Source organism: Lethenteron reissneri, chromosome 13 (assembly GCF_015708825.2).
Source record: "Lethenteron reissneri isolate LAM-NWPU_2019-01 chromosome 13, ASM1570882v1, whole genome shotgun sequence".
In the NCBI taxonomy this organism is placed as follows: Eukaryota; Metazoa; Chordata; class Hyperoartia; order Petromyzontiformes; family Petromyzontidae; genus Lethenteron; species Lethenteron reissneri.
In genome coordinates this window covers 7,754,224-7,773,219 of record NC_083791.1, presented here as the reverse complement: position 1 = coordinate 7,773,219, position 18,996 = coordinate 7,754,224, and the positions used below count along the sequence as shown (strand labels likewise).

The 18,996-nt window shown below is 41.7% G+C and overlaps 1 long non-coding RNA gene across 2 annotated transcripts in view; it reads right to left on the bottom strand.

Annotated features, from left to right (window-relative positions):
* The window catches only part of LOC133342058 (uncharacterized), a 198,617-nt gene that overhangs the window by 107,872 nt on the left and 71,749 nt on the right, over positions 1 to 18,996 (bottom strand). For both annotated transcript variants that reach the window (XR_009755084.1, XR_009755085.1), the window contains exon 3: positions 13,524 to 13,620. This is a non-coding gene — a long non-coding RNA (uncharacterized LOC133342058). The remainder of the gene's footprint in view (positions 1 to 13,523; positions 13,621 to 18,996) is intronic.

Genomic DNA, 18,996 nt, shown 5'->3' with positions numbered 1-18,996 from the left:
TAATGCGTCAATTATGACCTAATTTTATAAATGTAAATCGCAAACGCGTTTTGCACGCATTTCATCGCATTCTATTTGTGCAAGATGCAACCATCATGTGCGGTGAGCTGCATACCACGCGAGTATTAAAAATTACCGTTGCAAGCTGAAGCGTGGTCCAACATTACAATTTCAGCAATACTTTCAGGTTATTTAAATTGTTCCAGAATAACAATAAATAAATAAAAAACAATGCATTTTCTTTCTTTTTAAAATATCACGCGACGGCATGAAACACAAAGCACACAAAGCGCTACGGACACCGTGCACCGGCGCACACACGCGGCGAGACGGTTATACTCTGTGGCTAATGGCGATAAAAGATTATGCCGATGTCATCATTTTTTACAAACTGAAGTACACCGGAGTGCAGTGATCGAAAGTAGACCATCTCCAATTACTCCTTCAAGCTCGTGCCGCGTTTACACTTGTCCTGAATCGGTATCATTGTCAATGCATAATAGATGTGTAACACTCATAGATTTTTGGATTTTAAATGTCCTGGTGTCACGTTTACAGTTCCATATGCCGGATATGACTGTTTTGAAGGAGGTGGTGGTGGTGGTGTAATGTTTCCACAGCTGAATGTGGAAATTATTCCAGCAACTGGGCTTTTTTTTTTGCAACAGGGCAATGACAGAAGATGGCATCTGTGTGTGTGTGGGAATAACGTGACCCTTAACCTTTAACTCACATTCCGTATACAGTAAGCGAGGCACACAGAGACGTTCCTTGTTTCCTGAAGAGGGAACATCAGAATAGATGCTGTTTTCGTGGAAAAGGGACGCACATAGATGTCACCGCCGCTATGGCAATGAAGCGGTTTTGTATATTGGGTGCACCTGTTCACAAATGTGAAAGCTGTGCACTATATTTAATGGCTAGAGTATTGCATACAAACTTTGCGAAGTCACTTTTTTTTAAACCTGCCACGGTTGAAGCTTTGATTTGAAACCTAATCCAATTTTTCCATTCTAATGCAGCAGGCAAATCACCACAAATTGCACCGCTCATTTAACCCATCTTCCCCCACTTAGACACGTTAAAGATCCCTCGCCTCTTGAGAAGAACAGACCATTCATGGCTGAGTTAACCACCTGCTTATTAAAGCAATTTTCCCACAGAACAAAATCGCCTTCCTTCTATGCTAAAAAGAAAAAAATTGGAGGACGATTTATAAACCGGTTTAACAGATATTTTGAAACGGAATCTTTTACAGTAGAATTGTACGTGTCTGTTAGAAGCTCAACTTCATAATTAGTTATTATTTTTCCCGTGTTAGTCGTAAAATAAAATACTTCACAGCCTGATTTTTCCCATGAGCCTGTGCTTCTCTTATGAAATGTAAACCGCTGGGGTGGCAAAACTGCCTCGTGCATAAAATTAAAACTAATTTCGAGTTGAAAGAAATAAAGTAAGCCATCTCAGATTATGCCCCCTTTATCTTATATTTATAAGTCTACCTATTCATTTCAATATTTATAACATTATCATTGGATTACAGTTAGGCGTATCACAGCCTGCTAGAAGGAATGCACGAAGTACATTTTTTGTTTAATTTCACATTTTCTTGGAAGGAATCATTCCCTTAGGGAAATGTTCGACAAAAAAAAAGAAACATATAAGCAGAATGTTGTTTTTATTCTTCTGAGAAATCCAACGCATTTAATTCTCTCATTTTTCATCGTAGCATTCTCACTAATTTAGTTACAATGTAATGAGTTGGGACATAAGGGGCTCCCACCCCCTCTCTCTCTATCCACAACCGTAAAGAGAACGAGTGTTTTATCTACTGTGAAAGTGGCTCCAATTGACAGCCCTGGTCAGACTTTAGAAACGCGACACACGCGTCAAAGAAAGGGCGTTAAACAATGCTTGTAATCTGCCTTTTCTTGTGCTAATCAAACTGTCCCCTCCCATTCAATTAGAGTCGAGTGAATTACTCTCCCTCCCCCCGTGTAGGTAAACACCCCATCTCCCGCTGTGCAAAAACAAACACGGGGTGCAGCACGAATGAACAGGATGCTTTGCTTCATCGATAGCCTCCTGCTGGTATATGGCAAGGGGAGTGGGGTAGGCGGGCAAAGTGGAAGGGAGTTGAGTGAATGAGGGCGGGGTGGATCAGTGGCAAAAGTGACTGGTGGAGGTGGGGGGTCGAGAGTTCTTCTCAACTAATCCTTGCTACTTCGTGACTTTACCGAAAGAACCAAGAAGATGAATCCCTGCAGTCACGAAAGCTTTAAATCGAAATGTAATCCTTGCTAAGCGGCCCGGTGGAAATTCGCGTAGGGGATAGGGCGGTGGCCGTTTCACGGGATGGACGCGTATCGGAAACACTTGTAATCTATGGAATCAATCGGTGGCATCTTTTATTTAAAAGTCAGATCACGGGACCCAAAACTGAAATAGGGTGGGGGGGGGGACAAAACGTAGGGACACTTAGCGTTAAAAGGTTCATTAAACAATGAATAACCCATACTACTACCGTTGAACAGCTTAGTTTTTTACATTAATAAATTTTAGTTAACTTAAAAGAGCCGAACACAGGCGCTTGCTCGGAAGCGTAACAGACAAATACCTTCGCAAAATGTGCCATTTGGCTTGGACACAATGCTTCGAGTTATGATGGCTAATAGAGCACACAAGGATGAGTGTGGCCAGTAACTACATGCCAGACTTGCTGCTCTCTCTCCAGGTGCTGATGTAGACCACACTGCACCAGATAATTACAGAAGGCTGTGTCGACCAACCTATGCAAGACCAATGCCAGGTTCAGATAACCATATGCCACAGATGTGCATTGCCAGACACTGGACCACACATCCCGACAAAGACAAATGACCGCCCACCCCAATGAAGCCTACACAGACGTTTTTGGGGAAGTTCAGTTAGCGAGCACCTATGCCAGAACAGCGAACGACGGGGTGGGGTGGTGACCATGAACCGGGTCACTTTTATCTCACCAGTACCGGCATTTACACATCACACTAAGGACTAAATCAAAGCTGAGTTGACCTCGCAAAGGACCAGAACTGGTTCAGATATTAATTGACGCTGATGTTATGCATGGTCGGGACTCGAACTCAGGTTGACAAAGTTCGAAGCACAGTGTGAAAACCACGATGCCACTTCTCGCCACGCAGCCACGCAGCCACACACACGCACGCGCACACACGTATACACACACAGACTATGGGCCCCCTCTATTGGCTGCAATGGGTATTAGATTAATCATAACCAGAGCATCGTCATTGATTGGCATGTGTGCAAGGTTCATCTTTCTCTCATGGCCTTTACTTCTCAATGAAAGGAACTAGACATTTTGTACAAGTGGCCAATCTGAAGGAAAGTACATTGACTGGCAATCAGTAGCAGACAAATTCATATTTTTTTTACGATTTTTATGAAACTAAACAATTATTCTACTAGATAAGGCCCACTAAGCTATATAGTGCATTTTTATAAGCGACATGACCACAAATCATAGCTCAAGAAAGTGGCTTATGCGGAAATTTAGAGCAGCCAAATACCCTAAACACGTGTTTCTAAGTGTGGAGGGGAAAACCTAATGATTTCCCAGAAAAATCCACGCGACTATGCGGAGAGACAGGGGAACTTAAAATATAGAGGTGTCAGTGTGGGAAATTAACCCAGGACTGCCTGTATACCAAGCAAGGCAGTGAACATCTCACCACCGCGGCGCCCTACACCGCCTTAGGGATAATGTATATTTTAGATTTTATTTTATTACATTTTTACATACTTTAGCTCCTTAGTATTAGTTAGACTTGTATCTTTAGTATAGTTAGACTTGTAAACCACTTATTTAAGATTCCTAAATGTTGAATGTATGCACCTTCCGGCCAAAGTAAATTCCTTGTCTGTGCGAACTTTCATGGCGAATAAAACCCTTTCTGATTCTGATTACCAAATTGCCCAGAAAGCGCCAGTCTCGTCAGACCTGGGGAAGCTCAGCGAGGGTTTGCGCCTGGTTAGCGCTTGGATGGGTGATCACCACCATGCGCAAACGGCAGGTGTAATAGGCATTGTGGGCAGCAGAGGGCAGTGTGGCAGTGCACTCCCCTTAATCCTGACAACAAATCCGAACTGACTGACCGGCGCGGTGATGTCGGTCAAATATCCCGCGTGCAAAGGCGTGGGGGGGGGAGGCCCTCATCCAAGGTTTGATTGACAAAAACGAGTTGTTCACGTGCGTACAATTCAACTACAAGCTGTACAACCACTCCGTCTCCAGCGCTGTAAAGTGCAAGCTCATGGCGATTTGAGGACCCCCCCCTACAAGTGACAACCCCGACTTCGTCAACCGTGTTGGCCGCTGTAACCCGGCGTCGTGGTCAAATCATCAGTTTGTTTGTCCCACCTTCCCGCCCCCTTCCACCTCCAATTAGCACGGTTGGGCTACGTACGGTGTGAAAGAAGTTCAACGCAGAAACATACACACGTGGCGGTGAACTTTAAGGTCGTGCACTTCAATGCAATATTACACTAATGGTGCCGAGTGTTTGCTGTTGCTGACTTCAAGAGAATACATCAAATTAAAAACTGTCTTATATCTGCTACTGGTTTATCGAGTTGCCAGCACGTGGGTCAAACGGTACCAGAATTGTTTTCAAAAAGGCATCAAATAAGACATGTGCTATTGTAGTCTACTGGTGAGCCAGTAGATTTCACATATTACTGGAATTTCTCACAAAAGCAGTGCCAGCAATATGTGAAATCTGTACAACAAACCTTCGACTTCAAATACCTCATGTGGCCCTAATCCATCACAGCGATCACACGATGAGAAAAGGACACTCCATTCTAACTCAGTTTGTTTGGTACAGCGTACATGTACATTTTAAACATGTATCATAATATGCAGACAATTGTCAATCCACTGCTGGATGAAAGCTTCCGATGCTATGTGGATCATGGGCATTGATTGACCAGACTTCACCACGCCGGTTGATGCAGGTTGAAGGTGGAGGGCCAAGGACCATCTCAGACGTCACTCATGATTAGCCGTGGTTGTTGAATCTAATTCATATTTGCCAGGTTCACGGCGCAGTAAGCTAACCACTAAGCAAACGCTCCTCCCACAAAGCAGGCACATATCGTGACAAACCAAAATTTCACATTTCATTTTATGGAAACGTAAAATAATTGTTTAACGATAATCGATAACATTTTAAGCATCCTCTAAGGTCGGTGATTTTCTAGTGGCAGAGGTAACGGTTGGTTTATGCGACGGACAGATTATTATACAACGCGCTTTAATGAGGCTTTCGAGTTACATTGCTGGAGCGTGTAAGCGCGGTTTTGTGTTGTTGTTGTCCCAGTGGATCTATCTTTTTGTTCAACAACCTCACAGCTGTGCTTTCTCAAAGCGTTCCAAAAAAGAGTAACAAAGTTACCAAAACATATCAAGTGTCTCGCTGTCCAAACACGATCATGCACGAGCACGCCAACAAAAACGCGTATATGCAGATTTGTACTTTTTGCGATTAATCAGGTGGCATTACAAAATCTTACAAGACATTTAAAAGTGATATATAGCTGTATAATGAGTGTACATGAATCCGTTTTGGAAAGAGCCTAGGGTAATTAAGCAAGCGTAAACAATTTACCGAACATAATAATACCACTCATGACTGCAGGGTTTGATTGAATAGCCATATTCTTTTATGGAGCAGCGTATGCAGTGTTCAGCAGACTGCATTATGCGCCTGGGAACCCGAGTTTGATTCCTCACAAAGGCTAACAAAATCGACGAGTGACATCTGAAACCGGTCCTTGGACCCCCCCATCCTTAACCAACCGCAATGACCAGCATGGTGAAGCATGGTGAAGCAACCCACGGTCATACATTGTGGGGAGGCCTTCATTCATTCATTTGGTGCGGGGGAGGAGTTCATCCAGCATGAGATAATTCCTGGGCATCGAAGTAAAAGAGCTTTACAGCTCATCGGATTCCTCCAGTATAACTATTCTGATTCTAATAATTACGCACGTTATGTAAATAATACATCTCAAAAAATGTATTGTTAAAATTATGAAGCGACAGTAACACCAAGAGAGACGCTCCATTGGTTTTATACACATGCCACGTGAAAACCAAAGAGCAAATGTGTGATGACGTTTTAACACGGTGATGCAGAGCAGTAGCTGTGTGGTATACGCCTAAATTACACAACAAATACCTCGCATTTACTTCATCAATGTTTGATGAAACTTTTAAAGAAATTATTTATATGGCAGTTCTGGTAATGCGTGGTGGGTGGGTGGGTAGGGAGTTTGTCTTTCATTACAACTGTTAACCATCTTTGAATGTCAAAGTCACATAATTTTTAAAATATCTAAACATGTTCATAAATTGTAAACTTGATGAAAAGCCAACGTATCACATGACATATGCCAGTGAGAGAATGTGGTTTTGATTAATCTATAAAAGCACACGATTTTAATGGTCTTAAGTCATTTTCCCCCGCCCCCTCCCAGCCAGATGTTTCCTGCAAGCGTGGGTTATTTTATTTTTCGCAATTTGGGTGTGTCACGTAAAAAAAAATTGCGCACGCGGGACAAACAATACGCGGAATATACAAGGCCTACTACACACAGCAGCGTGTCCCATTTAATCCCATGTTCTGAAATGACGCGTAACTATTCAATTTGCCACACGCCGGCTTTAAGTACGCATACATAATGCATTACAGTCCCAAACATCAGAATACTCACGCTGACAACTGCGTACGCAGACCGCCGGACATTTTAGCAAACCCGAGTATACGTGTCTATGGGACCTTAAAGGCAGTTTCAAAGTATGGAAAATAAGAATAGAATTTTACCCTTTCTGGAAATAAAACAGCTGTTAAGATGTTCAAACACCAAATAGATACCTTTTTGCAAGGAATCAATGCTGCATTAACCATACATACTTGTGGCAAACATGTAAGAAAACATGCTCTGATAATATATGTATTGTCTTTCAAACTGATTGGCCTACAGGAGAGACAGCCTTCTTTATGGCCCAGTCTCACCAGTGCCTGACCAGAAAACGCCAAGAACAATCAGTTTCAAAGACGTTGCATGCATTATCAAAGCATATTTGTTCACCACAAGCCCGTGTGGTTAATGCTGCCTTGATTCCTTACAATAGGTTTCTATTTTGTGTTTGAACAGCTTAACGCCTGTTTTATTGCCAGCAAGGGTAAAACCTTTTTCTTATTTTTCATAATGAGTACACGCGGTGGCCAAAACAACATTTGGTTACACTGTTACGCGTCGCGTAACGTAAAAACGATTAAATAAACGTTATTAACCCTGGAGCTGATGTTAACAAACCATTACTTAATTTTGACCAGCGGTGCGCGCAATAGCTGCGGAGTTATCTGTTAACAATTGCTTGCATTTTTTTGTAATAGAGGGTACCCACCGATGAACTCTGCAGAGGAGATTTACAATGAGGCCATATGATTTCACGACTGGGTAATTTTAGTGGGTGTAGGTAAATTTCCAGATACATATGGTCATGGCGGCAGGATACGATGGTGTCCGCTCTTGCAAATGCAGTCGTGTCATCAGACCTTTTTGACCCACGAGTCAGGATACAGAAAATCACCTCTGAAGGACAACGCACAATTTCATAGTGTTCCCCAGGCACAATGACGTCCCTTGCAATGAGACAGGGAAGTGGAATTTTTTTGTCATAAATCAGCAAACTTTGAAATTGGTAGCGGCTGCACTGGACATCAGATTATTTTTTAATGGTTTAAAATTGTATTACATTTTTTAAAATATATATAGAATTGTGTTGCATACGTGTAGGTACACACACACACGTGTAATTAATGAAATCCATTGCACTTGTCCTGGCATGGCACAATATTAAACGTTGAAAATAAGCATTATGGCAACTGTAAATAATCCCCATTCTGTTCTTTGTAATTGGCTTGGCGCATTTAATTAATGGCTGCTCCTCGTTAATTGGCAATGCTTTAATTTTCGACAACTGTAAATATATTGCATGGCTGTATTTCTGAACAAAAAAAACGGGCACTGTAGTTGATTCAAAAGTCAAATCCCCCCCCCCCCCAGCTCACTCGCACACATACCTTCACTTGTAAAAAGTATGTTATTGTAACGTGAAAACTAAAAAATCCTTCGCTCAAATTACTGCCATGTGTTGCTATTGAACGGGGTTAAAGTCTCCTTGGGCCGTCAAGTGACTCAACAGACAGATGTCTGTACTGACCTCTTTTGGTCCTATTCTAAGAGCCAGAACAGCTTCGTGTTTTTCTCCCCCTCCGTGTTGTTAGCAGATTGTGTCCTCCTGCAGCTGTCCACTGTTTGACCTCAGCTGGCAATTAGTCATAACAACCTTCTCCAGTATGTCTTGAGTAATCGGCGCTTACATCACCGGCGAACAGTTCAATACAAATGATCCCATCTGAAAGGCGCTCTGTTTGGTCTGGTAAAAAAAAGCCCTCTCTCATTACTTCAAGCCAGCAGGTTTAAAAAAAAAAAAAGTCGTGTAGGCCAAAGCCCTGGAACTTGCCGTAAATAATTGTGAGGTTTCAAGACCAGGACCTTTCGCTTTTGCCAATCGTAAAATATAATTAGAACTCACAAACTTTGTGTGTAGTGATACGGCCTTCGCAACACACGCTTTTTTATGTTTGGCTACAGTCCACGGAAGAAGGGGAGGTAACGGTCTTTTGGGGCTACAAAATAAACATACGAGGCAGTCGCCTATCATGCTACAGCTACACAATATAACACGATCACCTTAGTATCTCGTGCCAAATTTAATTACGAAATGTATTTCTTTGCTTGCTTTTCCCCCCCCCCCGACACTAAAACTTTTGTAAAAACGTGCTTCGCTATCTGGCTGAACGACCGTCAGTTGAAAAGTAGCGGTTGAACCCGAGAAAACAATAATGATAATAATAATGATTAGCTTTCAGATAATAGAATAGTGCATGCACATGGCAGAGCAGGTGACTGAGACAAACGGGCTTTGGAAGGAAGAAACTCGGGCTGCAATTAACGCAGCGGAAGCTTCCGCTGCGTCCACAGGTGCGGAATGTCGAGCGGGCGGCGTTGGAGTTCACCGTATCCTGGAGGAGCCCTTCACGTCAATCACCAACGCCTGGCCTCCCCCACTCCGGAGCACCCACCGCCACCACCCAACCTCCCTCCCTCTCTCTCGGGCTACCACTTGCTCCATCTACAGATCCACCATCATTACCAAGGCAGGCAGGTGTGAATGAGGAGAGTGGGGCTAGCTGGGGCTGGTCGGGGGATGAGAGGGGGGGTATGGAGGGGCCGGAGGAGAGAGGTGGTGGTGGGGGGGTGTTTTGGCTATTGGGAGAACGCTGGGAGTGTTTTGTGTGGGCTGTGATTTGGAGGAAGGGTGGCTGGGAATGGTAGCGAGTCGGGCGGCGACTGCGCGTGTGTGTGCGCGTGTGTGTGCGTGTGTGTGTGCGTGTGTGCGCATGTGTGCGCGAGTGTGTGTGCGCGTGTGCGTGCGTGCGACTGTGTGCGCGTGTGTGCGTGCGTGTGTGTGTGTGCGCGCGTGTGCACTGCGTGAGCCTCCCTGCTGTGCATAACCTTGTTGATCATTAGAAAAGGAGGACTCTTTTGAACCACGCAAACCCCACACGGTGGTAGGCATGGTTTATTGTCAATTATGAATCAAGTCCAAGGTTAATGTCTACTATGCATTGAACGTTTTAAGCCATATTTTGCAATAAATCGAAAATTAAGCGTTATTATTTTTATTCATTTCACGTTAAATTAATTTCATGACTTTTGATCAAAGCTTTGATTTTCACCTTTCATATTTTGTTTGTTTACTGATGAATTTATTATATATTTTGTCACTTAACATTTAGTCTCCGCTGCAATATAAATACATGTGAGCAGGCAGTGTGTGACTCGTGATAATGCGATCGCCGCATTGCCATGGCTACAAACAACAATTCATATCAGTTGGAGCTCAGCCCTGAGTCACCGTTGTGGCTTAATAAGCTGCCTTTGTGTTGCTTGAATGCTTGAATTTTAACACATGAAAGCCAGCGCAGCAAGTCAGACCTAAGCTGTTCAGATGCTAACCGCAAAGCAGAAAACACGGATGTGGAATAATTGTACGAACATTTCTTGGATGACATTTTGAGTCTATATTATTTTGGTTTATCAATTCCGCCCCACCAAGCAGTACAATATTCATCTTAAGCTGGTGATTGAGATTTGTATTTTATAGCCGCAGAAAGCAACACAAATGCAAATGTTATCTGCATGTTTGCCAACTATACAAACATTTTATTTCAGAGCGATATTTTCTAAAAAGAATTCTTAACGTGCTATATGACATGATTTGAAACTATAATTTAAATTTGGCCATCATTAATTAGAAGCTGTGCTATAAATCTTCATGTAAACTATGTACAACTCATTTCTAAATTTCCGATGGGGTGAAGAGATGGTGCAGTGGTAAGCAAGCTGACCTATGACCTTGGCAAGGTGAGTTATTCGGAGCCACGGCTAACATTAGTGGCGAATGGTATCTGAAACGCTCATGGGCGCTCACCTTCACCAACCTGCACTGACCAATGCGGTCAAGCAATCCCCATGATTGACAAGCTGTCGAGAAGCCTTCATCTAGCAGTGGATTGATGAAGGGCAGCATATTATTGACATTAAGAATGAGATAAATTGTAGACAAGAGGAGTGTTTTTTTTGGTACAGATCTAGTAACTGAGATTAATTTGAAACGATATCCACTTTTAAAAGTCTGCTTAAATTAAATCTCCACACCTTCTGCTATGTATCCCAAGTCGTGGCCAACAAAGAGTTTGGAACAAAAAATAAAATATAACTCTTTTGATACCTCCGATTTTGCTTAACGTATCACCTGAGATTGGCAACAAAAAACTGTCAGAATCAGACTATTTATTTATCCTAGAGGAATCCGATGAACTATGAAGCTCTTTTTGTCCAGTACGGGCGGGTGAGCAAGTCACAATAACAAATACAAAAATTATACACGGGCGCCACAGTGGCGAGATGTTAACGTCCTCGCCGGATATGTAGGTCGTAGGTTCGATCCCAACCCTGACGCCTGTGTACGTGGAGTTTGCGTGTTCTCCCCGTGGCCTCGTGCATTTTTCTCCGGGTTCTCCGGTTGTTCCCTCCACAATTAGAATCAACGTGCATTTAAGAACATTTGGCTTCTGTATAATTTAAACATGATGAGCCACTTCGTTTAGCTTCCATTTGTGGCCAGGTTGCGTCCGAATAAGAGCCATATAGCACAGTTGGCTTTACCTGGTAAAATAAAAATGTTTAATTTTAGATTTGAAGCTTTCGTGACTGCAAGGATCCACACTCTTTGGTTTTTCAGTAAAGTCGCGTAGGTTAAAAAAGTAAAACAAATAAATTAAATCACGACGTTTCGGAGGCAACATAAGCCTCCGTCTTCAGGTGGAACCGTCACAGCAAAATTACCGAAAAAACCCAAGAGTAAAAATAGTTTAGTTTAGTTTAAAAGGTAAACAAGTAACTATAAATATGTCGGAGCAGGAACACGTCAGCTCTTGGTTGGTGCTCGCAAGGTATAAGGAAGGCCCTTTTAAGATAACATTCTCTAGTCACATCTATCCCTCTCAACAACAGCAATTTAACGCAATGGCCTGCACCACTGCGGAACAAACCAAGTCTACCATAATGTAAATGCCCTGACCGAAAATGTACCTTCAGCACGACAAGCAAAGGGTCATCAGCAGAAGCATATATCCGCGTGACAATTTTGTATGGAAGAAAAGAAAAAAAAATGCTTGTGAAATAGAAAAAAAATATATCGCGAATGTAGATTTACGCAGGCAGGCTATTGGCCTGGACATTCTCCTCATGTGGAAATAGTAAAAAAATTGCTCTCTTGAATATGGCCACCAAAAGACCCATCAACGTCAAGGGGAATTAAACACGACGCTCCGAGTCGCGGAGGGCCATATCCGTCGCTTTCGCTCCCCTGTTTAACGAAAAACAAAATGAGGCCTCCTCTTCAGCTGATGCTTCGGAAAGTCCCATGTAACCTTTCAATTAACTGCAACATTAGGAGGACGGGTTAGAAAATAATTACGTGTGATTAAAACGATTGCCATGTTGGCTGAAACAACTCCGTTGTAAGTGCATCTGACAGGTAAACAAAACACCGGTCGGTCGGGTGAGATATTCTCATTAGCGGACCTATGCTCTGCAAAAAAAAAAACCCTCTAACTTAATAAATAAGCCCTATACTCTGGGAGTACATTATTCAAATCACCAATCAGCATTGGCTTGTATGGTAAACCAAGGCCAGTGTGCCATAGAATCATTGGTTACACAGTTCATGGACGGCTGTCTCACGGATGATTAAGACTGCCCAGCTTCTGCTGAGGTGATTTAGACTGCCCTTTCATCCAATATCCCCATGATAGCTGCATAAAGCCCAGATGAGAAGACCTTTCAAAGAAACCTATCCTGCTGCGTTGCATAAGATCCAAAACTCTGCGTGAAATTATCACTGTTTCTTTTTTAACAGAACTCAACACATCTATCAATAACACTGCCCTAAAAGGTACGTATATATATGGTCCTTCTTCATAGCACAGAGAAGGGCCATTACCATAACCGTTGCCTAAATTAATATCTTTTTTTCATTTTAGGGCAGCGTTATCGATGAATGTGTGGCATTTTTGTTATTCGTGCTTTTGCAACACTGCTTCTGCAGCATCACGGGAAACGTGTTTGCTTCGGGTTTTGATCAATTTCCATCGGCAACGTACAATGATTCCAGCAACTGCCGCCTAATCCTGCCGCCCTTGACCACTGGCTGCTCAACGTCTCAGCACAACGCGACTCTACACGGGGTCAACAGTCGGTTCCGACGGTCTCGCTGCCTTTTGTTTTTCGGAGAGAGAGAGCGAGAAGGGGATAACAAAAAGAACGTGGCTGGAACTTGCAACTGGACTATGATGGTCCCACGGCAGTTTTGTGTGCTCGTACACAGCGCCACATCGAACAACACTCAATTATATCAACTTAAAGAGAAATGGCAGCCTGTGGGTTTAGCAGTGCACACTGAAGTTTTGTCCACTTTATAAATCACAACGGGGTGCATGTAATCACTGTGTGTGTTGGCAATTGTACCTGTATAATTGAATCCCATGTGTATGTATTGGATACAATGCTCAAAAATAATATCATTGATGTTGAAATATAAAAGTGATGGAAACATTTGATGTAACTTTAGCAAATAGTGTAACCAGGCTACTAATCTTCACGAAAAAAACTCTCCATATCACATCAATAAATGTCAAATACAAAAAAATATGGGAAATAATTCTGCAACAGCAATGAAAAAAATACTTCCAAAAAAGCAATGAATGAGCTCATATAAGTGGGATATTTTTTTCAAGTGGCACTTATTTCGTATCACTTACCCAGTAATAATTTTGGATGAATGTTTCTCCCAAGAATTCTTGATGCGCTACTCAGTCAAGGTCTTTCCACCGCTCCCCAAACTGGCTCCTATGAGATCTGAGGATAAACAACATCAAAATTGCATGTCAGTGATACCCATGACAGCTTACAGTGTGAAACACACACTCAGGTATCTGTCCGGATGAAAACCCAGCGACAAAACCCAAAAATTAAATTAAGCAAAACATAATTTCTTCAAACATACAAAAGCTAATCGCGAATGCGCTTTCGTTAACATTTCTCAGCTGTAAGTGTGCACATCATTAGCACCGTCATCCTGGGAAATGCTAAGTTACGAATATAAAATATATGACAACCACCTTCTCAATAAGACTTTCACGCTTTTTCACATTTTTTTTTCCCCCACTGGCTAAAAGGGCCCGTTAGAAAGTGATTTACATTTTGTGTCAAAGCCTGCTCAGAAGCAAGCAAACAATTTACAGTGCCCGCAGTTTTCCCGTTGCTATCAATGTCACGGGCTTTAATGATTTTTGTAAAAGCAATTTTCTAGTGAGCACTACGCAATCAATTTACAATATATTTGTTTGGTCATTGTTCAGGGGAAATAGGCATCGATTCGGTGACTGCAATCATGGGACGAGGAGCTGTCTGGAGTGGAGCCAAAAGTCTCTCATTCCAATCAGAGGCACCCAAATCACACCTGATGTGCCCAACACATGTTTTGAACAGTTACCTTTAATATTGAATAAAGATGTTAGCAGAGAGGGGGGGAATATGTTGAGAAAAAATTGGAGGGGGGAGTTGTTGCTAATATTATTATTTATATATCTATAAAAAAAGTATATTTTTTCGTATTTTGCTATTACCAAAAAATGTCCTACCTACGATACTAAATATATTAAAAATATATATATGGTTTCAGTTTTTTTACTGAAGCAATATGTACTGTATGTTATCACTCAATGAAACGGTAAGTACTGTATTTACCATAGCCATTTTACACTGTACTCACACCACAAGCTATGCAAACATTTCTTAAAAATCTGACCTTGAGTAATTTACTAGGCTGTCACGATCATGACTTATGCGTTTAGAGAAAAAAAAAGACTCAATACGTATTTTCAACAAATATCAGCCCAACAAATATTAGGAAGATGATGTAACATTGTGAATTTCTTAAAATTAGTATGTTTCACTTGCAGATTAAATTGTATACACAAAACATGTTTATCTACATCGAGTGCAATTAATAGTCTGGTTTTGTCAAAACAAACTGAATCATTCTGTAACAAATTGTTACGTATTGCAAAATGTGACTGTTACATTAGATGGGGGCAGACCTTTGCAAAATAATGACCTTTGCAAGATTAAAATGATAGGGGCACAACATGAGCTCCTTAAGAGTTCACATATTCTCTGCAAAAAAATATTTAGATTTTATGGCGTTGCAAAACTGCAGGGTTTTTTGTTGTTGTTGTGTGTTGTATACATCGAGATGACGAAATTGTGTTGAATCATAAGGAATATAGCAGCGCTTTCGACACACCAGCATTACAGTGCATGGCATGCTGGGTAAAGAATGCATCGTGGCTCACGGGTGCCAAAGGCCAAGGAGCGAGAGTGAGACAATGAGAGACAATGCCGTACAAAGCTGATGTCACATCTCGGAAGGGGTGACCAAAGCTGATTATAACATGAAAACAAGGGTTTAATTGCCATTTTCATACGAATTTTATTATTTTAACTCCAGAGAATCGTTCGTTCAAGGTGAAAGTATCAAGTGTATTGATAAATATCTTTGTCCACGGAAATATTATCATATAAGCACACGTATCGAAGGACACATTCGCATGCATTTTATTTGTACGGAATTCATACGCGTGCAATACAGCGCGACTCAACTGGGAAGCCCCCAATAACCAAGGCAAGTCACTAAACTGAAAGCTAAACACACAAATATTGGGGGCGGGGGGGGGAGAAGACTTCATCTTCCGACCTACGTGGCCTCGAATAATTATTCATCTTGAAAAGGGAAGCTCTCCACATCTACCCACTTACTTAACACCGCAGCAATTTCACTTCTCATGGGGCTCTTCACTGCAATCTACTTACTCGTAAACATTCCACTATTCTTTAAATATTTCTTACCAATTTTAAGGCCAAAGAAAATTGCATTATCTTAAGGACTTATGCCAAATTAGACAAGGCAAGGACATTTTAAACCCACTTGTTTTGCCAAGTGCATAGCCTGTCAAATTTTAACATCAGCGTAGGTCAATTGATATGCATATTATGAATATATGTATTGAGTAAATGTGGTACATAAACCAAAGATATCATCGTGTAATTACTAATACTTGTGAAAATACTTGTAATATATCATAATTACTCAACACCTGCAATCCACATCTTTTCATGTCATTACAAATTTGACCTTTACCAAATTGGCACAAAAATGTATTTCTCCGCTTTAATTACACACGTTCAGTTTTATTACTTACACAGGCGAGCGCTATTTTTAAAGTGTTTTCCATTCTCATGGTGATGCACGGGCCTATGTATAGTGCATGAACGCTTTAGAACACCGCTGCACCTTTTGAATCATGAATGTCTTTTTTTCATTATAATTTTATCACAGCGAAATTGCAGGCTTTCCGACCAATGCAAAATATATGAATAACTGTCATTATTTGGCCCCTCTTGGGTAATAGATAAGGCAGACTCACCACGTACGTTACAACCTTTGACAGACCGAGCTATGGCACATGGGGGTAGGAGGGGGAGGTTTTGGGGGGGGGAGCGAGGGGAGCCGACTCCCCTTAATTTCACTCTTGCCCCCTTTCCTTCTTTCCTTGAAGGCCCCCCCCCCACCCCGGTTGTAAGTTGGCCCGTCACCACATGACATGGGCCGGTTGCGTTTGGGGCTACAAGACGCTGACTTAGCTCTGGGCAGTGGTGCAGCCTTGCAAATGCTCTCCGCGTTGTGAAATCCTTCCCTGGTGCCCCCCCCTGCCACCCGCCGCACCCCCCCCCCCCCTGCACCTCGCTCCACTACTGAAAGGCGAGGTCACGCTTTCAAGAAACCCAAACAGCACGCCGAAAGTAAGTTACAAAGTTGCGCGTTTGAAGTAAATGGGGAAAGCTAAGAAGGGGCTCAAAATGTACCCTGTCGTATGATCGTGACTCTTTACCTGTGCTGATAGTCCCTCCCCTCCCACACCCCCCAATTGCTACCTCCAATCAGGGGCAGGCAGACAGCAATTTCTTGCGCTGAGAAAGCGTGACACGGCAAAGGGAGATGGGAAACATTCTGAACTCAAGAGTTGACAACTGCTATAATATATAAGTGGGCCATTTTTTTGTGTTACACAGCACCACGAAGGAATACAGGCTCTCACCACCTTGCTAGTAAGAGGACAGTGTTTGTTTATTGTAGCCTAAGCCAATGTCGTTTACATTTTTACCATGGGAAAAAAAATCTGCAATAATGCAACTTTGAAAGTATCATTAAGCAATTTGGTGTTAACTTTTTGAAGTTTTTGCATTATTTATAGCCCTAAAATACATGATTACTCTCTGGGGGAGGTTACAATTCTTGTAACAAATAAAAAAAAGCTCAGCTAGGATTGGCATCTAACCAAATTGGCTTCATACAATCAGGGAACAAGTCATGCATATTATTTGGTAAACATGGGCTAAATACATGGCTACATAGGTGCAGCCACAGCTTTTCATCTTAAGCAATAGATGAATAAATCTAAGCACAAACAATAAAAACGCACACACACACAGAACAGTAAAACGCACACACACAAAGAACAGTAATTTTGACTGTTGAAGTTTTGCACGAGCACATATTAAGCTAGGCCAATACGGCACACAAGCTGATGGTGTGGGCATTAGTACGCTCAACTAACTCCTTCTGTAACCCCCCTTCCCCAGCGCAAATGTCTGTTGCTTCACAGCAGGTGCTCATTTCAGGCTCTGAGAAAACCAACGGGAGATGCAAGTTCAGTTTTTAAGACTAATTTGGACTAATGTCCGTGGCCAGGAATACACATACTCACACACACGGCGTACACGGTATATATATATACATAGGTGTACGTATGCATGTTGAAATTCGCACCGTACATAGTCAACCGTGCTAATAGGAGGGGGGGGGAGTCGGTTATATAATCAGGAGCATACAGAACGTAATTTTTTTTAGCAACCGTTAATGACTAAATGTTTTTTTTTTGCAAAATGACACACCGTTCAAGTTTATTTATTAGGTATAGCCCTGTGAGCCATTCAGCTCTTGAATCGGGTGCAACCGCAACAGACAAAAAACAAAAACATGAACAAGAAAACATCTTAAAGTGAATATGTGACTAAGTGTAAACAAAAAATCCAAGAAAAGACAGCAAAAAATTGCAGAAAAAACACCGTACACCAACGCTGTGTGCAAAAATCCCAGTGGGATGAAAGTCAAACAACAACAACAACCACAAGACGACTTAGATTAAGGCTCAATAAACCCGTGGGTAGAAAGCGTATGCCACGTAAGAAACTGCTGAAAAGAAATGTATCTGGAGGTGCCAAACTCAAATCGAACAAGTATATGCCCTCCCTGAGACCCTACGGTAACGACTGTCATGAATTCTGGAGATCTGGGACAGTGACATGAAGTGTGCCTTAGAGCAATCCTGGATACAACAGGGCCTGGATTGCCCAGGACACTTTATTTGACTAATTCACACAATAAACAAGTTAATTGGATGTTTCTGAGTAGCCAATTAATCAATAGATATCAAGTGGATTATGGACTGCTGACAAATAAAATGTTTTCTACAAATAAGCATTTTATGTATTCTTAAATTAATATAATTTTAATTATATTTACAAAGAAATAAGAATGTGATTGTATTTGTATTTGAGTGAAATTTACACTACGTTCAGGGTAGCCACACACATAGGGCCTAGAATATATACAGACTGCTTCTTTAAACAATGGTACGCTCTCATAAATACTGCCCACTGATGAACTTAACTTTCAATCCTGAAATAATGGAAATTCCTCATTCCGATGGTGGAGAACAGTCAATCTAAATGAAACACATACTCGTACACACACAATATGGAAACTTACTTTATATGAAAAATAATATATATATAAAATATAATAATGACCTTTCCCGTTATGTTACTATTAGATAAACTCCAGCAGTGCCCAATTTCAATCACATTCAATTATTCATGCCCATTGCCATCAAAATACCTCGTCTATGTGCTTTGTGTATGCAATGTTTATTTTGCATCGAATTCCAAAATATTTGAGGCCTTGTAAATATTTCAGTGGCCTCATGTACAGAAGAACAGTTTAGTCTTGCTTTCCATTAGATGTGGAGGAAATTCCCACAGGGCTGTAATAGCACATCCGATTATAATAACATTGAAACTACAGTGCCCAAAATTTAGTCCATTTCCTCG